The sequence below is a fragment of the Ranitomeya variabilis genome, chromosome 2 (assembly GCF_051348905.1).
Source record: "Ranitomeya variabilis isolate aRanVar5 chromosome 2, aRanVar5.hap1, whole genome shotgun sequence".
NCBI lineage: Eukaryota > Metazoa > Chordata > Amphibia > Anura > Dendrobatidae > Ranitomeya > Ranitomeya variabilis.
In genome coordinates, this window is record NC_135233.1 from 10,641,976 (window position 1) to 10,668,378 (window position 26,403).

Genomic DNA, 26,403 nt, shown 5'->3' on the forward strand with positions numbered 1-26,403 from the left:
TGTATTTGATGTTCCTGAGTTTTGGCTTATTATCTGATGTTGAATATTATTTGTGCTGTATCATTGTTATGGAAAGATAAATGATCATACAATAATGTTTAAGAAAATGAGCTAAAAGAAGATCTAATATCAAAAGGCTGAAAAAGGAGCATATGTTGATCCAATGCCACTATGCAAAAATGTACATATAAGTGAATATGAGGCTCTTGGTTTAACATTCTTATTAGACTGTATGAAGTTGCTGCAGCATCATGGCGAACTCAATGGGTCCTAACTATTGTTGCCTTAAAGGAATGGCGTCATGCACTAACCACCTCCGCAGTGACAATTCACTAGGAGGGCGGGCGGCCTGGTGCCACACAGCACACATGCTCCAAGACTGAGTCCCCAAGACTCAAGATTGCACTGCCCCACAAGCACAAAACCACAGCAACAACGGCCTACTCACGGCACCAGATGTAGACTCTTGCAATTCTCCTTGTTAAAATGCATTCTTTTAGTCGCTGCCCATTGTTGAAGCTTATCTAGATCCTTCTGAATCCTTTCTCTGTCTTCTCTAGTGCTAGCTATCCCTCCTAGCTTTACGTCGCCTGAAAAATTGCATCAGTTTACCTTATGTAGATCATTTATAAAAATGTTGAACATTACTGGGACCATGACAGAGCCTTGAGGTACCCCACTTGAAGCACTATTCCAATTGGATGTGCTACCATTTATCACCACTCTTTCAGTACGATCACTGAGCCAGTTATGAATCCACCTAACCGTAGCCTCGTCAGTCCCATCAATTGGTCATTTTTTCAATTAGGATAGTGTGAGATACTTTATCAAATGCGTTGCTGAAATAGAGATATACCATATCTACCACATTTCCCTGATCTGCATAGTCAGTGTTTCCATCACAGAAGGAAATTAGTTTAATCTGGTATGACTTGTTAGCAACAAACTCACGCTAGCTCAGTTTAACAATTTAATTCTCACAAACATTTATAGAACAATTATAGCAGTTTATTTTCTCAATGAAGTAGCAATTCAGCACATTTTTTATTCTATTTTTAAAAAACATTTGGGCTTTTCAGCATTATGCCAAAAAGCTGTTAAACAAATAATAAAAGAGCTATAAACACAGATCACATGAAGTGTTTCATCTGACCTCCCCTCACCGATCACCATCAACATCATGGTCATGACACAGAACAGGTTTATCCCAGAGGATACAAGATTGATACATGTATTTACATTAAAAGGAAAGGGCGGGGCTAAATAATATCATTACCTGAGTGACCTGCTCCACCCTGATGTTTAATTCTGTGGGCTCGTCTGTTTTCCCAGAAGGGGGTGAAGTTATGCTAATTTTTCTCTATAATCTTTGCTTGCAAAATTCAATTTTTTTCAAACTTTGGTCAATTTTTGGATTCCATTTTTTTTCAAAGCAGATCTTCCTCCATGATCACTGATATCAGACGCTCCTTCTGAAATTCTAGTAAAGCCATCCATTAAGGAGTTTGTCTTGAAAATGGAGATTTGCATAGCTCCACCTCCTTCTTTAAGATGAGATGGAAAGGAGGGAAGTGAGCTGCATAGAAATCAATGGACTGGAGAGATTTGTCTGGGATGTTAAGAGTTAACCCAGAGTTTTAGAACTTGAGAATACTCTTTTTATGTAAAATGCCTAGCCTCACCCCTTCCTGTTTATGTAAATATATGTATCAATCTTCCTGGATAAACCTGTTTTGGTTTTTTTGTGACTAAAAGAAAGAGAATTTTTTTATTGTATTTGATGTTCCTGAGTCTTGGCTTATTATCTGATGTTGAATATTATTTGTGCTGTATCATTGTTATGGAAAGATAAATGATCATACAATAATGTTTAATAAAATTAGCACAAAGAGGATCTAATATCAAAAGGCTGAAAAAGGAGCATATGTTGATCCAATGCCACTATGCAAAAATGTACATATAAGTGAATATGAGGCTCTTGGTTTAACATTCTTATTAGACTGTATGAAGTTGCTGCAGCGTCATGGCGAACTCAATGGGTCCTAACTATTGTTGCCTAAAGGTACCGTCACATTAAGCGACGCTGCAGCGATAGCGACAACGATGCCGATCGCTGCAGCGTCGCTGTTTGGTCGCTGGAGAGCTGTCACACAGACCGCTCTCCAGCGACCAACGATGCCGAGGTCCCCGGGTAACCAGGGTAAACATCGGGTTGCTAAGCGCAGGGCCGCGCTTAGTAACCCGATGTTTACCCTGGTTACCAGCGTAAAAGTAAAAAAAACAAACAGTACATGCTCACCTGCGCGTCTCCCAGCGTCTGCTTCCTGACACTGACTGAGCTCCGGCCCTAACAGCACAGCGGGTCACCGCTGTGCTTTCACTTTCACTTTAGGGCCGGATCTCAGTCAGAGCAGGAAGCAGACGCTGGGAGGCGCGCAGGTGAGCATGTACTGTTTGTTTTTTTTACTTTTACGCTGGTAACCAGGGTAAACATCGGGTTACTAAGCGCGGCCCTGCGCTTAGTAACCCGATGTTTACCCTGGTTACCAGTGTAAAACATCGCTGGTATCGTTGCTTTTGGTGTCAAACACAACGATACACGGCGATCGGACGACCAAATAAAGTTCTGGACTTTATTCAGCGACCAGCGACATCACAGCAGGATCCTGATCGCTGCTGCGTGTCAAACTAAACGATATCGCTAGCGAGGACGCTGCAACGTCACGGATCGCTAGCGATATCGTTTAGTGTGACGGTACCTTTAAAGGAATGGCGTCATGCACTAACCACCTCCGCAGCGACAATTCACTAGGAGGGCGGGCGGCCTGGTGCCACACAGCACACATGCTCCAAGACTGAGTCCCCAAGACTCAAGATCGCACTGCCCCACAAGCACAAAACCACAGCAACAATGGCCTACTCACGGCACCAGATGTAGACTCTTGCAATTCTCCTTGTTAAAATGCATTCTTTTAGTCGCTGCCCATTGTTGAAGCTTATCTAGATCCTTCTGAATCCTTTCTCTGTCTTCTCTAGTGTTAGCTATCCCTCCTAGCTTTACATCGCCTGAAATATTGCATCAGTTTACCTTATGTAGATCATTTATAAAAATGTTGAACATTACTGGGACCATGACAGAGCCTTGAGGTACCCCACTTGAAGCACTATTCCAATTGGATGTGCTACCATTTATCACCACTCTGAGTACGATCACTGAGCCAGTTATGAATCCACCTAACCGTAGCCTCGTCAGTCCCATCAATTGGTCATTTTTTCAATTAGGATAGTGTGAGATACTTTATCAAATGCGTTGCTGAAATAGAGATATACCATATCTACCACATTTCCCTGATCTGCATAGTCAGTGTTCCCATCACAGAAGGAAATTAGTTTAATCTGGTATGACTCACGCTAGCTCAGTTTAACAATTTAATTCTCACAAACATTTATAGAACAATTATAGCAGTTTATTTTCTCAATGAAGTAGCAAGTCAACACATTTTTTATTCTATTTTTCACAGATATTTGGGCTTTTCAGTACTTGCCAAAAAGCTGTTAAACAAACAGTAAAAGAGCTATAAACACTGATCACATTGAGCGTTTCAGCCGACCTCCCCTCACTGATCACCATCAACATCATGGAGACGACACAGAACAGGTTTATCCCAGAGGTTACAAGATTGATATATGTATTTACATTAAAAGGAAAGGGCAGGGCTAAATAATATTATTACCTGAGTGAGCCCACCCCATCCTGATGTATATTTCTGTGGGGTCATCTGTTCTCTCAGAAGGAGATGGAGCTATGCAAATTTTTCTCTATAATCTTTGCTTGCCAAACTCCATTTTTTTCAAACTTCGGTCACTTTTTTGCATTCAAATTTTTTTCAAAGCAGATCTTCCTCCATGATCACTGATATCAGAAGCTCCATTAAGGAGCTTGTCTTGAAAATGGAGATTTACATAGCTCCACCTCCTTCCCCTTCCCGACCCATGACGCCTATGTGGCGTCATGGAATGATCGCGTCCCTGCAGATCGGGTGAAGGGGTTAACTCCTATTTTACCCGATCTGCAGGGAGAGGGGGAGTGGTACTTCAGCCCAGGGGGGGTGGCTTCACCCCCCCGTGGCTACGATCGCTCTGATTGGCTGTTGAAAGTGAAACTGCCAATCAGAGCGATTTGTAATATTTCACCTAAAAAACTGGTGAAATATTACAATCCAGCCATGGCCGATGCTGCAATACCATCGGCCATGGCTGGAAAACCTGAAGTGACCCCCCCACCCCACCAATCGCCCCCCCCAGTGCTCCGTTATGGGGTCCGGTCCCCTCCGTCCTGTGCTCCGCTCCCCCGTCCTCCTGCCCGCTCCCCCCCTGCTCCTATGTCACCCCCCGGAGCTCCGACGCCCCCCCCGTGCCCCGATCTCCCCCCCTTATACTTACCGAGGCTCCCGGTGTCGGTCCGTCACCTCGCTGGGCGCCGCCATCTTCCAAAATGGCGGGCGCATGCTCAGTGCGCCCGCCGAATCTGCCGGCCGGCAGATTCATTACAAGTACATTTTGATCGCTGTGGTAGGTTCTATCACAGCGATCAAAATAAAAAAATAATAAATAACCCCCCCCCCCCTTTATCACCCCCATAGGTAGGGACAATAATAAAATAAAGAAAATATTTTTTTTTCTTTTTCCACTAGGGTTAGGGTTAGAACTAGGGTTAGAACTAGGGGTAGGGTTAGGGGTAGGGTTAGGGTCACGGGTAGGGTTAGGGTTAGGGGTAGGGTTATGGCATGTGCACACAGAGCGGATCGGCCGCGGATCCGCAGCGGATCGGCAGCGGATCGGCAGCGGATCGGCCGCGGATCCGCAGCGGATCGGCCGCGGATCCGCAGCGGATCCGCAGCGGATCGGCAGCGGATCGGCAGCGGATCGGCAGCGGATCCGCAGCGGATCGGCCGCGGATCCGCAGCGGATCGGCCGCGGATCCGCAGCGGATCGGCCGCGGATCCGCAGCGGATCGGCCGCGGATCCGCAGCGGATCGGCCGCGGATCCGCAGCGGATTGGCCGCTGCGAATTCGAAGCAGTTTTCCATCAGGTTTACAGTACCATGTACACCTAAGGAAAACCAAATCCGCTGTGCCCATGGTGCGGAAAATTCCGTGCAGAAACGCTGCATTGTATTTTCCGCAGCATGTCAATTCTTTGTGCGGATTCCGCAGCGTTTTACACCTGTTCCTCAATAGGAATCCGCAGGTGAAATCCGCACAAAAAAACACTGGAAATCTGCTGTAAATCCGCAGGTAAAACGCAGTGCCTTTTACCTGCAGATTTTTCAAAAATCGTGCGGAAAAATCTCACATGAATCCGCAACGTGGGCACATAGCCTTAGAGTTAGGGTTGGAATTAGGGCTAGGGTTGGAAATAGGGTTAAGATTAGGCTTGTGGTTAGGGTTACGGATAGGGTTAGGGGTGTGTTGGGGTTACAGTTGTGGTTAGGGTTGGGATTAGGGTTACGGTTGGGATTAGGGTTAGGATTAGGGTTGGAATTAGGGTTACGGGTGTGTTGCGGTTAGGGTTGTGGTTAAGGGTGTGTTGGGGTTAGGGTTGTGATTAGGGTTATGGCTACAGTTGGGATTAGGATTAGGGGTGTGTTGGGGTTAGTGTTGAAGTTAGAATTGAGGGGTTTCCACTGTTTAGGCACATCAGGGGTCTCCAAACGCAACATGGCGCCACCATTGATTCCAGCCAATCTTGCGTTCAAAAAGTCAAATGGTGCTCCCGCCCTTCCAAGCCCCGACGTGCGCCCAAACAGTGGTTTACCCCCACATTTGGGGTACCAGCATACTCAGGACAAACTGGGCAACAACTGTTGGGGTCCAATTTCTCCTGTTACCCTTGCAAAAATAAAAAATTACTTGCTAAAACATAATTTTTGAGGAAAGAACAATTATTTTTTATTTTCACGGCTTTGCGTTATAAACTTCTGTCAAGCACTTGGGGGTTGAAAGTGCTCACCACACATCTAGATAAGTTACTTCGGGGGTCTAGTTTCCAAAATGGGGTCACTTGTGGGGTGTTTCTACTGTTTAGGCACATTAGGGGCTCTGCAAATGCAATGTGATGCCCGCAGACCAGTCCATCAAAGTCTGCATTTCAAATGTCACTACTTCCCTTCCGAGCCCTGACGTGTGCCCAAACAGTGGTTTACCCCCACATATGGGGTATCAGCGTACTCACAACAAACTGGGCAACAAATATTGGGGTCCAAATTCTCCTGTTACCCTTGTGAAAATAAAAAATTGCTTGCTAAAACATCTTTTTTGAGGAAAGAAAAATGATTTTTTATTTTCACGGCTCTGCGTTGTAAACTTCTGTGAAGCACTTGGGGGTTGAACGTGCTCACCACACATCTAGATAAGTTCCTTGGGGGGTCTAGTTTCCAAAATGGGGTCACTTGTGGGGGGTTTCTACTGTTTAGGCATATCAGGGGCTCTGCAAACGTAACATGATGCCCGCAGACCATTCCATCAAAGCCTGCATTCCAAAACGTCACTACTTCCCTTCCGAGCCCCGGCATGTGCCCAAACAGTGGTTTACCCCCACATATGGGGTATCAGCGTACTCAGGAGAAACTGGACAACAACTTTTGGGGTCCAATTTCTCCTGTTACTCTTGCAAAAATAAAAAATTCTGGGCTAAAAAAATATTTTTGAGGAAAGGAAACACATTTTTTATTTTCACGGCTCTGCGCTATAAACTTCTGTGAAGCACTTGGGGGTTCAAAGTGCTCACTACACATCTAGATAAGTTCCCTTGGGGGTCTAGTTTCCAAAATGGAGTCAATTGTGGGGAGTTCCTACTGTTTAGGCACATCAGGGGCTCTGCAAACTCAACCTGACGCCCGCAGAGCATTCCATCAAAGTCTGCATTTCAAAACGTCACTACTTCCCTTCCGAACCCCGACGTGTGCCAAAACAGTGGTTTACCCCCACATATGGGGTATCAGCGTACTCAGGAGAAACTGGACAACAACTTTTGGGGTCCAATTTCTCCTGTTACCCTTGGGAAAATAAAAAATTGTGGGCTAAAAATCTTTTTTGAGAAAAGAAAAATTATTTTTTATTTTCATGGCTCTGCGTTATAAACTTCTGTGAAGCACTTGGGGGTTCAAAGTGCTCACCACACATCTAGATTAGTTCCTTGGGAGGTCTAGTTTCCAAAATGGGGTCACTTGTGCGGGAGCTCCAATGTTTAGGCACACAGGGGCTCTCCAAACGCGACATGGTGTCCGCTAATGATTGGAGCTAATTTTCCATTCAAAAAGCCAAATGGCGAGCCTTCCCTTCCGAGCCCTGCCGTGCGCCCAAACAGTGGTTTACCCCCACATATGGGGTATCATCGTACTCAGGAAAAACTGGAAAACAACATTTGGGGTCCAATTCCTCCTATTACCCTTGGGAAAATAAAAAATTCTGGGCTAAAAATCATTTTTGAGGAAAGAAAAATTATTTTTTTATTTTCACGGCTCTGCGTTATAAACTTCTGTGAAGCACCTGGGGGTTATAAGTGCTCACTATGCATCTAGATAAGTTCCTTGGGGGGTCTAGTTTCCAAAATGGGGTCACTTGTAGGGGAGCTCCAATGTTTAGGCACACAGGGGCTCTCCAAATGCGACATGGTGTCCGCTAACGATTGGAGCTAATTTTCCATTCAAAAAGTCAAATGGCACGCCTCCCCTTTCCGAGCCTTGCCGTGCACCCAAACAGTGGTTTACCCCCACATATGAGGTATCGGCATACTCAGGAGAAATTGCCCAACAAATTTTAGGATCCATTTTATCCTGTTGCCCATGTGAAAATGAAAGAATTGAGGCTAAAAGAAATTTTGTGTGAAAAAAAAGTACTTTTTCATTTTTGCGGATCAATTTGTGAAGCACCTGGGGGTTTAAAGTGCTCACTATGCCTCTAGATGAGTTCCTTGAGGGGTCTAGTTTCCAAAATGGGGTCACTTGTGGAGGAGCTCCAATGTTTAGGCACACAGGGGCTTTCCAAACGCGACATGGTGTCCGCTAACGATGGAGATAATTTTTCATTCAAAAAGTCAAATGGCGCTCCTTCCCTTCCGAGCCTTACCATGTGCCCAAACAGTGGTTTACCCCCACATGTGAGGTATTGGTGTACTCAGGAGAAATTGCCCAACAAAATTTAGGATCCATTTTATCCTGTTGTCCACGTGAAAATGAAAAAATTGAGGCTAAAATAATTTTTTTGTGAAAAAAAAGTACTTTTTCATTTTTACGGATCAATTTGTGAAGCACCTGGGGGTTTAAAGTGCTCACTATGCTTCTAGATAAGTTCCTTGGGGGGTCTAGTTTCCAAAATGTGGTCACTTGTGGGGGAGCTCCAATGTTTAGGCACATGGGGGCTCTCCAAACGCGACATGGTGTCCGCTAAAGATTGGAGCCAATTTTTCATTCAAAAAGTCAAATGGCGCTCCTTCCCTTCCGAGCCCTGCCGTGCGCCCAAACAGTGGTTTACCCCCACATATGAGGTATCAGCGTACTCAGGACAAATTGGACAACAACGTCCGTGGTCCAGTTTCTCCTTTTACCCTTAGGAAAATAAAAAATTGTTGCTAAAAGATCATTTTTGTGACTAAAAAGTTAAATGTTCATTTTTTCCTTCCATGTTGCTTCTGCTGCTGTGAAACACCTGAAGGGTTAATAAACTTCTTGAATGTGGTTTTGAGCACCTTGAGGGGTGCAGTTTTTAGAATGGTGTCACTTTTGGGTATTTTCAGCCATATAGAACCCTCAAACTGACTTCAAATGTGAGGTGGTCCCTAAAAAAAATGGTTTTGTAAATTTTGTTGTAAAAATGAGAAATCACTGGTCAAATTTTAACCCTTATAAATTCCTAGCAAAAAAAAAATTTGTTTCCAAAATTGTGCTGATGTAAAGTAGACATGTGGGAAATGTTATTTATTAACTATTTTGTGTCACATAGCTCTCTGGTTTAACAGAATAAAAATTCAAAATGTGAAAATTGCGAAATGTTCAAAATTTTTGCCAAATTTCCGTTTTTTTCACAAATAAACTCAGAAATTATCGACCTAAATTTACCACTAACATGAAGCCCAATATGTCACGAAAAAACAGTCTCAGAATCGCTAGGATCCGTTGAAGCGTTCCTGAGTTATTACCTCATAAAGGGACACTGGTCAGAATTGCAAAAAACGGCAAGGTCATGAAGGGGTTAAGATGAGATGGAAAGGAGGGAGGTGAGCTGCATAAAAAACAATGGACTGGAGAGATTTGTCTGGGATGTTAAGAGTTAACCCAGAGTTTTAGAATTTGAGAATACCCTTTTTATGTAAAATGTCTAGCCTCACCCCTTCCTGCTTATGTAAATATATGTATAAATCTTCCTGGCTAAACCTGTTTTGTTTCTTTGTGAACAAAAGAAAGATAATTTTTTTATTGTATTTGATGTTCCTGAGTTTTGGCTTATTATCTGATGTTGAATATTATTTGTGCTGTATCATTGTTATGGAAAGATAAATGATCATACAATAATGTTTAAGAAAATGAGCTAAAAGAAGATCTAATATCAAAAGACTGAAAAAAATAGCATATGTTGATCCAATGCCACTATGCAAAAATGTACATATAAGTGAATATGAGGTTCTTAGTTTAACATTCTTATCAGACTGTAAGAAGTTGCTGCAGCGTCACGGCAAATTCAGTGGGTCCTAACTTTTGTTGCTTTAAAGGAGTGGCATCGTGCACTAACCACCTCCGCAGCGACAATTCACCAGCAGGGCGGGCGGCCTGGGGCCACACAGCACACATGCTCCAAGACTGAGTCCCCAAGACTAATGATCGCACTGCCCCACAAGCACAAAACCACAGCAACAACGGCCTCCTCACGGCACCAGATGTAGACTCTTGCATTTCTCCCTGTTAAAAACCATTCTATTAGTCACTGTCCATTGTTCAAGCTTATGTAGATCCTTCTGAATCCTCTCTCTGTCTTCTCTACTGTTAGCTATCCCTCCCAGCTTTAAGCCCCCGTCACACTAAGCGAGGTCGCTAGCGAGATCGCTGCTGAGTCACAAGTTTTGTGACGCAACAGCGACCTCAGTAGCGATCTCGCTATGTTTGACACGTAGCAGCGACCAGGCCCCTGCTGTGAGATCGCTGGTCGTGTCGGAATGGCCTGGACCTTTTTTTGATCGTTGAGGTCCCGCTGACATCGCTGAATCGGTGTGTGTGACACGGATTCAGCGATGTCTTCACTGGTAACCAGGGTAAACATCGGGTTACTAAGGGCAGGGCCGCGCTTAGTAACCCGATGTTTACCCTGGTTACCATCGTAAATGTAAAAAAAAAAAAAAACACTACATACTCACATTCCGGTGTCCATCAGGTCCCTTGCCGTCTGCTTCCCGCACTGACTGACTGCCGGCCGTAAAGTGAAAGCAGATCACAGCGGTGACGTCACCGCTCTGCTGTTAGGGCCGGCGCTCAGTCAGTGCAGGAAGCGGACGCCGGGGGACGCGAAGGTGAGTATGTAGTGTTTGTTTTTTTACATTTTACACTGGTAACCAGGGTAAACATCGGGTTACTAAGCGCGGCCCTGAGCTTAGCAACCCGATGTTTACCCTGGTTACCCGGGGACCTCGGCATCGTTGGTCGCTGGAGAGCCGTCTGTGTGACAGCTCCCCAGCGACCACACAGCGACTAAACAGCGACGCTGCAGAGATCGGCATCGTTGTCTGTATCGCTGCAGAGTCGCTAAGTGTCACGGGGCCTTTACATCGCCTGAAAAATTGCATCAGTTTACCTTATCTAGATCATTTATAAAATTGTTGAGCAATACTGGGACTATGACAGAGCCTTGTGGCACCCCACTTGAAGCACTATTCCAATTGGATGTGCTAAGATTTATCACCACTCTTTGAGTACGATCACTGAGCCAGTTATGAATCCACCTAACCGTAGCCTCGTCAGTCCCACAATTGGTCATTTTTTCAATTAGGATAGTGTGAGATACTTTATCAAATGCGTTGCAGAAATCGAGATATACTATATCTACCACATTTCCCTGATCTGCATAGTCAGTGTTTCCATCATAGAAGGAAATTAGCTTAATCTGGTATGACTTGTTTGCAACAAACTCACACTAACTCTGTTTAACAATTTTATTCTTACAAACATTTATAGAACTAATTTAGCAGTTTGCTTCCTCAACGAGGTAGCAATTCAGCACATTTTTTATTCTATTTTTCACAAATATTTGGGCTTTTCAGCATTTGCCAAAAAGCTGTTAAACAAATAGTAAAAGAGCTATAAACACTGATCACATTGAGCGTTTCAGCCGACCTCCCCTCACTGATCACCATCAACATCAAGGAGACGACACAGAACAGGTTTATCCCAGAGGAAACAAGATTGATACATGTATTTACATTAAAAGCAAAGGGCGGGGCTAAATAATATCATTACCTGAGTGATCCCACCCCATCCTGATGTATATTTCTGTGGGGTCATCTGTTTTACCTGAAGGGGGTGGAGCTATGCAGATTTTTATCTATAATCTTTCCTTGCCAAATTCCATTTTTTTTCACACTTTTGTCACTTTTTTGCATTCAAATATTTTCCAAAGCAGATCTTCCTCCATGATCACTGATCTCAGACGCTGCTTCTGAAATTCTAGTAAAGCCATCCATTAAGAAGTTTGTCTGGAAAATGAGGATTTCCATAGCTCCACCTCCTTAATTAAGATGAGATGGAAAGGAGGGAAGTGAGCTGCATAGAAACCAATGGACTGGAGAGATTTGTCTGGGATGTTAAGAGTTAACCCAGTGTTTTAGAACTTGAGAATACTCTTTTTATGTAAAATGCCTAGCCTCACCCCTTCCTGTTTATGTATTTATATGTATCAATCTTCCAGGATAAACCTGTTTTGCTTTTTTTGTGACTAAAAGAAAGAGAATTTTTTTATTGTATTTGATTTTCCTGAGCTTTGGCTTATTATCTGATGTTGAATATTATTTGTGCTGTATCATTGTTATGGAAAGATAAATGATCATACAATAATGTTTAAGAAAATTAGCACAAAGAGGATCTAATATCAAAAGGCTGAAAAAGGAGCATATGTTGATCCAATGCCGCTATGCAAAAATGTACATATAAGTGAATATGAGGCTCTTGGTTTAAAATTCTTATTAGACTGTATGAAGTTGCTGCAGCGTCATGGCGAACTCAGTGGGTCCTAACTATTGTTGCCTTAAAGGAATGGCGTCATGCACTAACCACCTCTGCAGCGACAATTCACTAGGAGGGCGGGCCGCCTGGTGCCACACAGAGCACACATGCTCCAAGACTGAGTCCCCAAGACTCAAGATCGCACTGCCCCACAAGCACAAAACCACAGCAACAACGGCCTACTCACGGCACCAGATGTAGACTCTTGCAATTCTCCTTGTTAAAATCCATTCTTTTAGTCGCTGCCCATTGTTGAAGCTTATCTAGATCCTTCTGAATCCTTTCTCTGTCTTCTCTAGTGTTAGCTATCCCTCCTAGCTTTACATCGCCTGAAAAATTGCATCAGTTTACCTTATGTAGATCATTTATAAAAATGTTGAACATTACTGGGACTATGACAGAGCCTTGTGGTACCCCACTTGAAGCACTATTCCAATTGGATGTGCTACCATTTATTACCACTCTTTGAGTACGATCACTGAGCCAGTTATGAATCTGCAGCGCCCCAGAGTCCTGGTCGTTGCAGTACTGTGGCTCCACCACTATGGGGAGCTACGGTGCGTCCGATGGCACTGAAGGAGTTCATCTGATCAGGTATCACAGACACCAATACATTTCACAGCTGGGCCTCCGGGGGGAGCTAAGGGTGCTATTCATTAGGCCACTCCCCACCATAGTGGGTAAACTGGGGGTCAGGCAGGAAGTTAGATCAGAAAGCTGACTGGGTTGGAACCAGGCAACACCTTGTGGCAGAGGGTGTTGTAGGGGAAGATACAGTAGGGTCTCTGTCAGGGGTGGGATCCTGACAGAGGCTTGGCATTGGAAAGAACGTAACGGGCCCGCGCCAGCTCCTGGAAGCGGCGGGGCCCAAGAAAGGACTAGAAGCGAGATAGATTGTGCTGAGTGAGAAACGAGATCAAGCAATAGGAGAATACCAGTAGGGGTCGTGCTGTAAGACCAAGGCAACACCCTACTGAGGCGCACTACCGGTGGCCGGAACGCCGAGGGAGTATTATAACATTCAGCTTCAAGCAATACTCTAAACAGCGGCAGGACAGTCAGTCTAAGGCGGGCTGTCTCACACAAATCACCTATGAAGTCTTGGGGGGCACCTTGTGGAGAGGGGCGACTCTAGGGTCCCAGAAGCACTCCGAGCCTACCCGACAAACGGGTGCCGTCCCAACCAGAACATCAGGGAGGGACGGAGGATTAGCAGAACATCATCTAATCGAGTTGTGAGGGAACTTAAGAAACAGACACAACGGTTGTGGGGACTTTCCGTAAGCACAGCAGGGAAGGACCGCAACACATAGCGCTAGAAGGAAGGCACCGATTTCCACCTGTGAAGAGAACTCTGGAGGTGCCATTGGACCGGCCGGACTTGCGCAGCCTGGTGAACCGTATTCTGGACTGTGGACTCAGAGATCTTCAGTAAAGAGGTAAAGAGACTGCAACCTGGTGTCCTCGTTATTTACTGCACCGCACCACCTACCATCATCCACACCTATCATTCACTGTGCGCCCCACGGCAGGGTCACGGACCGGGGCCTAGCCGCCGTGACAACCCCAGAAGCAGAGACCCGTAGGCCCGGTACCGGGTACCCCTCGGCCCTGCGGCGGTGGGGGCGCTACAACTTGGCGTCACGAACAGGATCTACTAAAGCCTGAAGAATCAGGTCATGTGTGCCTTGGAACTGTGGTCTACTGTGCTAGGACTGTATTATGTTGCAAAGACTGTGTTACGACATTCCCCGCCAAAACCGCCGCCATTATAACACTATGTGGCGCGCAGGGAGCATGGGGCGTGTCCTCGTGGGCGTAGCTTGGAAGAGTGGCGCGAAGATGGAGCCCGCCCCTCACCGATATTACTATGTCCAGAGAATATGCCCATCAAGGCGAAGGGCCCGCCTCCTAGTGTGGGATGGTGGAGGAGAGAAAGGCCGCCCTCCGGACGGGGAGGGGCAAGAACTTCTGGAGACCACGAGGCAGAATCCGATTGGCAGCATGGAGCGCGGAAGTCACCCCGGGGAGGGAGAGAAGACCTGTGCCAGGTTCTACCAATGGGAGCCGGCGGAGTCCTTACCAAGCTGCGCTAATCAGGAAATCCTCGGGGCAGAAGTGGAGGAGCTGTGCCGGCAGTTCCGGAGTCTGTGCCAGCGAGCAACCACCCCTGGCGAGAAGCCGCCCCCAGACTTGGAAGGCTAAACCTCGATACCATGAATCTGTAAATAGTTGCTGTTTTCCTGTGTTCTGCTAAACCCGCTCAGGGTAAACTTTTAAAGGGATCCTTTTGTTGACCCGGGATCCCTAGTGTTTTGTTTTGTTTGTCTTTCCAAAGTTTTTGCACAAGTTTTAGAACTGCTGAAATCATGAACAGTGCATGATCCGAACTTCTTGTAAATAGTTTGCACCTTATTAAAGGCGCTCCCTACTGGTTTTACTTCAAAAAGGACTCTTTGTGAAGATACCGCACTGGAACCTTTGCTGAGTATGGACTGGTAGCTTGAGAAGATACGCTACCTCATAGAGACTTGGTCCCCTCTTAAAGGGGATGTTCATTTGTTACGCTTAAACTGTGATATTGCTTTAAGATTGGAAGCAATAATGTCTTGACCAAAGAAAGTGATGATAATGTTTACATGAGAAAGTTATATGTGTTTAATTAGTTAAATGTGAAGAAATACTGATGATGTGCTCTGAGAAGTAAAAGGTGAAAGATAGAAGAGGGATGCAGTGGACTCGTAGGGATAGATGTGGAGTCCAGCATGCATGAAAGGAAGAAAGATAATGAGAAGGTTTAATGTTCGATAGAAAATGTTTTTGATAATGCTGATAGATAGTTAGGATAGAAGGTAAACCCTGAGTCCTCATAGGAGTCATGTAGAGATGACTTAGTGCTCTTAAACTGGAAGTAATGTTATGTTCTATACTGTGTATAGTAGTTGAAAAGGCAGTAGGCCCTGGCTGAACGGGGCGGTCCTGTAACAGAAAGGAGAGGCAGTAGGTCTGGTGCCGATAGGACAGGCGGTCCTGCAGATTTAAAGAAGGAGAATGAAAAAGTTAAAATACCGTATATACTCGAGTATAAGCCGAGATTTTCAGCCCAAATTTTTGGGCTGAAAGTGCCCCCTCGGCTTATACTCGAGTCACGGTCGGCGGTGGGGTCGGCGGGTGAGGGGGAGAGGGCGCTGAGGCATACTTACCTAGTCCCGGCGATCCTGACGCTCCCCCTGCCCGTCCCACTGTCTCCGGGTGCCGCAGCCTCTTCCCCTGAGCGGTCACGTGGGACCGCTCATTAGAGAAATGAATAGGCGGCTCCACCTCCCATAGGGGCGGAGCCGCCTATTCATTTCTCTAATCATCGGTGCCGGTGACCGCTGACAGAGGAAGAGGCTGCGGCACCGAAGACCAGCTGTCCGGGGGAAGGAGCCAGGGACGCCGGGAGCAGGTAAGTATCGCATATTCACCGGTCCTCGTTCCACACGCCGGGCGCTGTCTCCATCTTCCCGGCGTCTCTCTCCACACTGACTGCAGGCAGAGGGCGCGATGACGTATATAGTGTGCGCGGCGCCCTCTGCCTGATCAGTCAGTGCAGGGAGACGCCGGGAAGATGGCGCCGAGGAGCTGCAAGAGAGGTGAGTATGTGTTTTATTATTTTTATTGCAGCAGCACAGCTATGGGGCAATAATGGACGGTGCAGAGCACTATATGGCACAGCTATGGGGCAATAATGGTGCAGAGCACTATATGGCACAGCTATGGGGCAATGGTGCAGAGCACTGTATGGCACAGCTATGGGGCAATAATGGTGCAGAGCACTGTATGGCACAGCTATGGGGCAATAATGGTGCGGAGCACTGTATGGCACAGCTATGGGGCAATAACGGTGCAGAGCACTATATGGCACAGCTATGGGGCAATAATGGTGCAGAGCACTATATGGCACAGCTATGGGGCAATAACGGTGCAGAGCACTGTATGGCACAGCTATGGGGCAATAATGGTGCAGAGCACTGTATGGCACAGCTATGGGGCAATAATGGTGCAGAGCACTATATGGCACAGCTATGGGGCAATAATGAATGGTGCAGAGCACTATATGGCACAGCTATGGGGCAATAATGGTGCAGAGCACTATATGGCACAGCTATGGGACAATAATGGTGCAGAGCACTATATGGCACAGCTATGGGGCAATAATGGTGCAGAGCACTATATGGCACAGCTATGGGGCAATTATGAACGGTGCAGAGCACTATATGGCACAGCTATGGGGCCATAATGAACGGTATGGAGCATCTATTTTTATTTTTGAAATTCACCGGTAGCTGCTGCATTTTCCACCCTAGGCTTATACTCGAGTCAATAAGTTTTCCCAGTTTTTTGTGGCAAAATTAGGGGGGTCGGCTTATACTCGGGTCGGCTTATACTCGAGTATATACGGTACCTTATAATGTGATTATAGGAAGGTCTTTAGTGGATTAAGAGTGTATGTCCTTAAAGGCAAAGTTAAATTATTGTTCAACAATTTTTGCACTTAGTAGAATACCCGGTTGGGTAAGAAAAGTTAATTATAGCATGTTGCTATGATATTTTACCATGTTTGTAACGTTCAAGTGTCCTCACCTCCCATAAAGGGAAGCTCTGTTCAAATATGCTTATTGTTATTGCACTCAACAAAATTGTATGTCTTTTTGCTAACTTGTATTGTTGTTTTCTTCCCAGTCCCGGAGTACTGTGTTTAACCAGGGGGGAGTGCAGCGCCCCAGAGTCCTGGTCGTTGCAGTACTGTGGCTCCGCCACTATGGGGAGCTACGGTGCGTCCGATGGCACTGAAGGAGTTCATCTGATCAGGTATCACAGACACCAATACATTTCACAGCTGGGCCTCCGGGGGGAGCTAAGGGTGCTATTCATTAGGCCACTCCCCACCATAGTGGGTAAACTGGGGGTCAGGCAGGAAGTTAGATCAGAAAGCTGACTGGGTTGGAACCAGGCAACACCTTGTGGCAGAGGGTGTTGTAGGGGAAGATACAGTAGGGTCTCTGTCAGGGGTGGGATCCTGACAGAGGCTTGGCATTGGAAAGAACGTAACGGGCCCGCGCCAGCTCCGGGAAGCGGCGGGGCCCAAGAAAGGACTAGAAGCGAGATAGATTGTGCTGAGTGAGAAACGAGATCAAGCAATAGGAGAATACCAGTAGGGGTCCTGCTGTAAGACCGGAGCAACACCCTACTGAGGCGCACTACCGGTGGACGGAACGCCGAGGGAGTATTATAACATTCAGCTTCAAGCAATACTCTAAACAGCGTCAGGACAGTCAGTCTAAGGCGGGCAGTCTCACACAAATCACCTATGAAGTCTTGGGGGGCACCTTGTGGAGAGGGGCGACTCTAGGGTCCCGGAAGAGCTCCGAGCCTACCCGTCAAACGGGTGCCGTCCCAACCAGAACACCAGGGAGGGACGGAGGATTAGAAGAACATCATTTAATCGAGTTGTGAGGGAACTTAAGAAACAGACACAACGGTTGTGGGGACTTTCCATAAGCACAGCAGGGAAGGACCGCAACACATAGCGCTAGAAGGAAGGCACCGATTTCCACCTGTGAAGAGAACTCTGGAGGTGCCAATGGACCGGCCGGACTTGCGCAGCCTGGTGAACCGTATTCTGGACTGTGGACTCAGAGATCTTCAGTAAAGAGGTAAAGAGACTGCAACCTGGTGTCCTCGTTATTTACTGCACCGCACCACCTACCATCATCCACACCTATCATTCACTGTGCGCCCCACAGCAGGGTCACGGACCGGGGCCTAGCCGCCGTGACAACCCCAGAAGCAGAGACCCGTAGGCCCGGTACCGGGTACCCCTCGGCCCTGCGGCGGTAGGGGCGCTACAAATCCACCTAACCGTAGTCTCGTCAGTCCCATCAATTGGTCATTTTTTCAATTAGGATAGTGTGAGATACTTTATCAAATGCGTTGCTCAAATAGAGATATACCATATGTACTACATTTCCCTGATCTGCATAGTCAGTGTTTCCATCACAGAAGGAAATTAGTTTAATCTGGTATGACTTGTTAGCAACAAACTCACACTAGCTCAGTTTAACAATTTAATTCTCACAAACATTTATAGAACAATTATAGCAGTTTATTTTCTCAATGAAGTAGCAATTTAGCACATTTTTATTCTATGTTTTACAAATATTGGGCTTTCCAGCATTTGCCAAAAAGCTGTTAAACAAATAGTAAAAGCGCTATAAACACATATCACATGAAGTGTTTCATCTGACCTCCCCTCACCGATCACCATCAACATCATGGAAATGACACAGAAAAGGTTTATCCCAGAGGATACAAGATTGATACATGTATTTACATTAAAATGAAAGGGCGGGGCTAAATAATATCATTACCTGAGTGACCTGCTCCACCCTGATGTTTAATTCTGTGGGCTCATCTGTTTTCCCAGAAGGTGGTGGAGTTATGCAAATTTTTCTCTATAATCTTTGCTTGCAAAATTCAATTTTTTTCAAACTTTGGTCAATTTTTGGATTCAATTTTTTTTCAAAGCAGATCTTCCTCCATGATCACTGATATCAGACGCTCCTTCTGAAATTCTAGTAAAGTTATCCATTAAGGAGTTTGTCTTGAAAATGGAGATTTGCATAGCTCCACCTCCTTCTTTAAGATAAGATGCAAAGGAGGGAGGTGAGCTGCATATAAACCAATGGACTGGAGAGATTTGTCTGGGATGTAAAGAGTTAACCCAGAGTTTTAGAATTTAAGAATACCCTTTTTACGTAAAATGTCTAGCCTCACCCCTTCCTGTTTTTGTAAATATATGTATCGGTCTTCCTGGCTAATCCTGCTTTTTTTTTTTTGTGAACAAAAGAAAGATTTTTTTTATTATATTTGATGTTCCTGAGCTTTGGCTTATTATCTGATGTTGAATATTATTTGTGCTGTATCATTGTTATGGAAAGATAAATGATTGTACAATAATGTTTAAGAAAATGAGCTCAAAGAAGATCTTATATCAAAAGGCTGAAAAAGGAGCATATGTTGATCCAATGCCACTATGCAAAAATGTACATATAAGTGAATATGAGGCTCTTAGTTTAACATTCTTATCAGACTGTATGAAGTTGCTGCAGCGTCATGGCGAACTCAGTGGTCCTAACTATTGCTGCCTTAAAGGAATGGTGTTGTGCACTAACCACCACCGCAGTGACAATTCACTAGGAGGGCGGGCGGCCTGGGGCCACACAGCACACATGCTCCAAGACTGAGCCCCCAAGACTCAAGATCGCACTGCCCCACAAGCACAAAACCACAGCAACAACGGCCTCCTCACGGCACCAGATGTAGAATCTTGCATTTCTCCCTGTTAAATTCATTCTATTAGTCGCTGCCCATTGTTCAAGCTTATCTAGATCCTTCTGAATCCTCTCTCTGTCTTCTCTACTGTTAGCTATCCCTCCTAGCTTTACGTCGCCTGAAAAATTGCATCAGTTTACCTTATCTAGATCATTTATAAAAAACGTTGAACAATACTGGGGCCACGACAGAGCCTTGTGGTACCCCACTTGAAGCACTATTCCAATTGGATGTGCTACCATTTATCACCACTCTGAGTACGATCACTGAGCCAGTTATCTATCCACCTAACAGTAGCCTCGTCAGTCCCACAATTGGTCATTTTTTCAATGAGGATAGTGTGAGATACTTTATCAAATGCGTTGCTGCAATCGAGATATACTATATCTACCACATTTCCCTGATCTGCATAGTCAGTGTTTCCATCATAGAAAGAAAGTAGTTTAATCAGGTATGACTTGTTTACAACAAACTCACACTAACTCTGTTTAACAATTTTCTTCTCACAAATATTTATAAAACAATTATATCAGTTTATTTTCTCAATGAAGTAGCAAGTCAACACATTTTTTATTCTATTTTTCACAAATTTTTGGGCTTTTCAGCATTTGCCAAAAAGCTGTTAAACAAATAGTAAAAGAGCTATAAACACTGATCACATTGAGCGTTTCAGCCGACCTCCCCTCACTGATCACCATCAACATCATGGAGACAACACAGAACAGGTTTATCCCAGAGGATACAAGATTGATACATGTATTTACATTAAAAGGAAAGGGCAGGGCTAAATAATATTATTACCTGAGTGAGCCCACCCCATCCTGATGTATATTTCTGTGGGGTCATCTGTTCTCTCAGAAGGAGGTGGAGCTATGCAAATTTTTCTCTATAATCTTTGCTTGCCAAACTCCATTTTTTTCAAACTTCGGTCACTTTTTTGCATTCAAATTTTTTTCAAAGCAGATCTTCCTCCATGATCACTGATATCAGAAGCTCCTTATGAAATTCTAGTAAAGCCATCCATTAAGGAGTTTGTCTTGAAAATGGAGATTTACATAGCTCCACCTCCTTCTTTAAGATGAGATGGAAAGGAGGGAGGTGAGCTGCATAAAAAACAATGGACTGGAGAGATTTGTCTGGGATGTTAAGAGTTAACCCAGAGTTTTAGAATTTGAGAATACCCTTTTTATGTAAAATGTCTAGCCTCACCCCTTCCTGCTTATGTAAATATATGTATAAATCTTCCTGGCTAAACCTGTTTTGTTTCTTTGTGAACAAAAGAAAGATAATTTTATTATTGTATTTGATGTTCCTGAGTTTTGGCTTATTATCTGATGTTGAATATTATTTGTGCAGTATCATTGTTATGGAAAGATAAATGATCATACAATAATGTTTAAGAAAATGAGCTAAAAGAAGATCTAATATCAAAAGACTGAAAATAATAGCATATGTTGATCCAATGCCACTATGCAAAAATGTACATATAAGTGAATATGAGGTTCTTAGTTTAACATTCTTATCAGACTGTAAGAAGTTGCTGCAGCGTCACGGCAAATTCAGTGGGTCCTAACTTTTGTTGCTTTAAAGGAGTGGCATCGTGCACTAACCACCTCCGCAGCGACAATTCACCAGCAGGGCGGGCGGCCTGGTGCCACACAGCACACATGCTCCAAGACTGAGTCCCCAAGATTCAAAATCGCACTGCCCCACAAGCACAAAACCACAGCAACAACGGCCTCCTCACGGCACCAGATGTAGACTCTTGCATTTCTCCCTGTTAAAGGGAACCTGTCACCTGAATTTGGCGGGACAGGTTTTGGGTCATATGGGCGGGGTTTTCGGGTGTTTGATTCACCCTTTCCTTACCCGCTGGCTGCATGCTGGCTGCAATATTGGATTGAAGTACATTCTCTGTCCTCCGGAGTACACGCCTGTGCTCCGGAGTACATGCCTTGCTCTGGCGTGTACTCCGGAGGACAGAGAATGAACTTCAATCCAATATTGCAGCCAGCATGCAGCCAGCGGGTAAGGAAAGGGTGAATCAAACACCCGAAAACCCCGCCCATATGACCCAAAACTGGTCCCGCCAAATTCAGGTGACAGGTTCCCTTTAAAAACCATTCTATTAGTCACTGCCCATTGTTCAAGCTTATCTAGATCCTTCTGAATCCGCTCTCTGTCTTCTCTACTGTTAGCTATCCCTCCTAGCTTTACATCTCCTGAAAAATTGCATCAGTTTAACTTATCTAGATCATTTATAAAATTGTTGAACAATACTGGGACTATGACCAGGCCTTGTGGCACCCCACTTGAAGCACTATTCCAATTGGATGTGCTAAGATTTATCACCACTCTTTGAGTACGATCACTGAGCCAGTTATGAATCCACCTAACCGTAGCCACGACAGTCCCACAATTGGTCATTTTTTCAATTAGGATAGTTTGAGATACTTTATCAAATGCGTTGCAGAAATCGAGATATACTATATCTACCACATTTCCCTGATCTGCATAGTCAGTGTTTCCATCATAGAAGGAAATAAGTTTAATCTGGTATGACTTGTTTGCAACAAACTCACAATAACTCTGTTTAACAATTTTATTCTTACAAACATTTATAGAACTAATTTAGCAGTTTGCTTCCTCAATGAAGTAGCAATTCAGCACATTTTTTATTCTATTTTTCACAAATAGTTGGGCTTTCCAGCATTTACCAAAAATCTGTTAAACAAATAGTAAAAGAGATATAAACACTGATCACATTGAGCGTTTCAGCCGACCTCCCCTCACTGATCACCATCAACATCATGGAGACGACACAGAACAGGTTTATCCCAGAGGAAACAAGATTGATACATGTATTTACATTAAAAGGAAAGGGCAGGGCTAAATAATATCATTACCTGAGTGATCCCACCCCATCCTGATGTATATTTCTGTGGGGTCATCTGTTTTACCAGAAGGGGGTGGAGCTATGCAAATTTTTCTCTATAATCTTTGCTTGCCAAATTCCATTTTTTTCACACTTTTGTCACTTTTTTGCATTCAAATTTTTTCCAAAGCAGATCTTCCTCCATGATCACTGATCTCAGACGCTGCTTCTGAAATTCTAGTAAAGCCATCCATTAAGAAGTTTGTCTGGAAAATGAGGATTTCCATAGCTCCACCTCCTTATTTAAGATGAGATGGAAAGGAGGGAAGTGAGCTGCATAGAAACCAATGGACTGGAGAGATTTGTCTGGGATGTTAAGAGTTAACCCAGAGTTTTAGAACTTGAGAATACTCTTTTTATGTAAAATGCCTAGCCTCACCCCTTCCTGTTTATGTATTTATATGTATCAATCTTCCAGGATAAACCTGTTTTGCTTTTTTTGTGACTAAAAGAGAATTTTTTTATTGTATTTGATGTTCCTGAGTTTTGGCTTATTATCTGATGTTGAATATTATTTGTGCTGTATCATTGTTATGGAAAGATAAATGATCATACAATAATGTTTAAGAAAATTAGCACAAAGAGGATCTAATATCAAAAGGCTGAAAAAGGAGCATATGTTGATCCAATGCCGCTATGCAAAAATGTACATATAAGTGAATATGAGGCTCTTGGTTTAAAATTCTTATTAGACTGTATGAAGTTGCTGCAGCGTCATGGTGAACTCAGTGGGTCCTAACTATTGTTGCCTTAAAGGAATGGCGTCATGCACTAACCACCTCCGCAGCGACAATTCACTAGGAGGGCGGGTCGCCTGGTGCCACACAGAGCACACATGCTCCAAGACTGAGTCCCCAAGACTCAAGATCGCACTGCCCCACAAGCACAAAACCACAGCAACAACGGCCTACTCACGGCACCAGATGTAGACTCTTGCAATTCTCCTTGTTAAAATCCATTCTTTTAGTCGCTGCCCATTGTTGAAGCTTATCTAGATCCTTCTGAATCCTTTCTGTCTTCTCTAGTGTTAGCTATCCCTCCTAGCTTTACGTCGCCTGAAAAATTGCATCAGTTTACCTTATGTAGATCATTTATAAAAATGTTGAACATTACTGGGACTATGACAGAGCCTTGTGGCACCCCACTTGAAGCACTATTCCAATTGGATGTGCTAAGATTTATCACCACTCTTTGAGTACGATCACTGAGCCAGTTATGAATCCACCTAACCGTAGCCTCGACAGTCCCACAATTGGTCATTTTTTCAATTAGGATAGTTTGAGATACTTTATCAAATGCGTTGCAGAAATCGAGATATACTATATCTACCACATTTCCCTGATCTGCATAGTCAGTGTTTCCATCATAGAAGGAAATTAGCTTAATCTGGTATGACTTGTTTGCAACAAGCTCACACTAACTGTATTTAACAATTTTATTCTTACAAACATTTATAGAACTAATTTAGCAGTTTGCTTCCTCAATGAAGTAGCAATTCAGCACATTTTTTATTCTATTTTTCACAAATATTTGGGCTTTTCAGCATTTGCCAAAAAGCTGTTAAACAAATAGTAAAAGAGCTATAAACACTGATCACATTGAGCGTTTCAGCCGACCTCCCCTCACTGATCACCATCAACATCAAGGAGACGACACAGAACAGGTTTATCCCAGAGGAAACAAGATTGATACATGTATTTACATTAAAAGCAAAGGGCAGGGCTAAATAATATCATTACCTGAGTGATCCCACCCCATCCTGATGTATATTTCTGTGAGGTCATCTGTTTTACCAGAAGGGGGTGGAGCTATGCAGATTTTTATCTATAATCTTTGCTTGCCAAATTCCATTTTTTTTCACACTTTTGTCACTTTTTTGCATTCAAATTTTTTCCAAAGCAGATCTTCCTTCATGATCACTGATCTCAGACGCTGCTTCTGAAATTCTAGTAAAGCCATCCATTAAGGAGTTTGTCTTGAAAATGAGGATTTCCATAGCTCCACCTCCTTATTTAAGATGAGATGGAAAGGAGGGAAGTGAGCTGCATAGAAACCAATGGACTGGAGAGATTTGTCTGGGATGTTAAGAGTTAACCCAGAGTTTTAGAACTTGAGAATACTCTTTTTATGTAAAATGCCTAGCCTCACCCCTTCCTGTTTATGTATTTATATGTATCAATCTTCCAGGATAAACCTGTTTTGCTTTTCTTGTGACTAAAAGAAAGAGAATTTTTTTATTGTATTTGATGTTCCTGAGTTTTGGCTTATTATCTGATGTTGAATATTATTTGTGCTGTATCATTGTTATGGAAAGATAAATGATCATACAATAATGTTTAAGAAAATTAGCACAAAGAGGATCTAATATCAAAAGGCTGAAAAAGGAGCATATGTTGATCCAATGCTGCTATGCAAAAATGTACATATAAGTGAATATGAGGCTCTTGGTTTAACATTCTTATTAGACTGTATGAAGTTGCTGCAGCGTCATGGCGAACTCAGTGGGTCCTAACTATTGTTGCCTTAAATGAATGGCGTCATGCACTAACCACCTCCGCAGCGACAATTCACTAGGAGGGCGGGCCGCCTGGTGCCACACAGAGCACACATGCTCCAAGACTGAGTCCCCAAGACTCAAGATCGCACTGCCCCACAACCACAAAACCACAGCAACAACGGCCTACTCACGGCACCAGATGTAGACTCTTGCAATTCTCCTTGTTAAAATCCATTCTTTTAGTCGCTGCCCATTGTTGAAGCTTATCTAGATCCTTCTGAATCCTTTCTGTCTTCTCTAGTGTTAGCTATCCCTCCTAGCTTTACGTCGCCTGAAAAATTGCATCAGTTTACCTTATGTAGATCATTTATAAAAATGTTGAACATTACTGGGACTATGACAGAGCCTTGTGGCACCCCACTTGAAGCACTATTCCAATTGGATGTGCTAAGATTTATCACCACTCTTTGAGTACGATCACTGAGCCAGTTATGAATCCACCTAACCGTAGCCTCGACAGTCCCACAATTGGTCATTTTTTCAATTAGGATAGTTTGAGATACTTTATCAAATGCGTTGCAGAAATCGAGATATACTATATCTACCACATTTCCCTGATCTGCATAGTCAGTGTTTCCATCATAGAAGGAAATTAGCTTAATCTGGTATGACTTGTTTGCAACAAGCTCACACTAACTGTGTTTAACAATTTTATTCTTACAAACATTTATAGAACTAATTTAGCAGTTTGCTTCCTCAATGAAGTAGCAATTCAGCACATTTTTTATTCTATTTTTCACAAATATTTGGGCTTTTCAGCATTTGCCAAAAAGCTGTTAAACAAATAGTAAAAGAGCTATAAACACTGATCACATTGAGCGTTTCAGCCGACCTCCCCTCACTGATCACCATCAACATCAAGGAGACGACACAGAACAGGTTTATCCCAGAGGAAACACGATTGATACATGTATTTACATTAAAAGCAAAGGGCAGGGCTAAATAATATCATTACCTGAGTGATCCCACCCCATCCTGATGTATATTTATGTGGGGTCATCTGTTTTACCAGAAGGGGGTGGAGCTATGCAGATTTTTATCTATAATCTTTGCTTGCCAAATTCCATTTTTTTTCACACTTTTGTCACTTTTTTGCATTCAAATTTTTTCCAAAGCAGATCTTCCTCCATGATCACTGATCTCAGACGCTGCTTCTGAAATTCTAGTAAAGCCATCCATTAAGGAGTTTGTCTTGAAAATGAGGATTTCCATAGCTCCACCTCCTTATTTAAGATGAGATGGAAAGGAGGGAAGTGAGCTGCATAGAA

General features: G+C 43.9%; 1 protein-coding gene and 7 pseudogenes across 1 annotated transcript in view; all 8 read right to left on the bottom strand.

Annotated features, from left to right (window-relative positions):
* LOC143804169 (uncharacterized) overlaps window positions 1-26,403 on the bottom strand; it is a 196,221-nt gene that overhangs the window by 100,659 nt on the left and 69,159 nt on the right. The gene's annotated exons all lie outside the window — the stretch shown is intronic.
* Window positions 1,067-1,129, bottom strand: LOC143810774 (U7 small nuclear RNA; annotated as a pseudogene).
* On the bottom strand, window positions 3,526-3,587 carry LOC143810775 (U7 small nuclear RNA; annotated as a pseudogene).
* On the bottom strand, window positions 11,296-11,357 carry LOC143810746 (U7 small nuclear RNA; annotated as a pseudogene).
* Window positions 20,236-20,297, bottom strand: LOC143810747 (U7 small nuclear RNA; annotated as a pseudogene).
* Window positions 22,341-22,402, bottom strand: LOC143810781 (U7 small nuclear RNA; annotated as a pseudogene).
* Window positions 24,109-24,170, bottom strand: LOC143810748 (U7 small nuclear RNA; annotated as a pseudogene).
* LOC143810749 (U7 small nuclear RNA) lies at window positions 25,882-25,943 on the bottom strand (annotated as a pseudogene).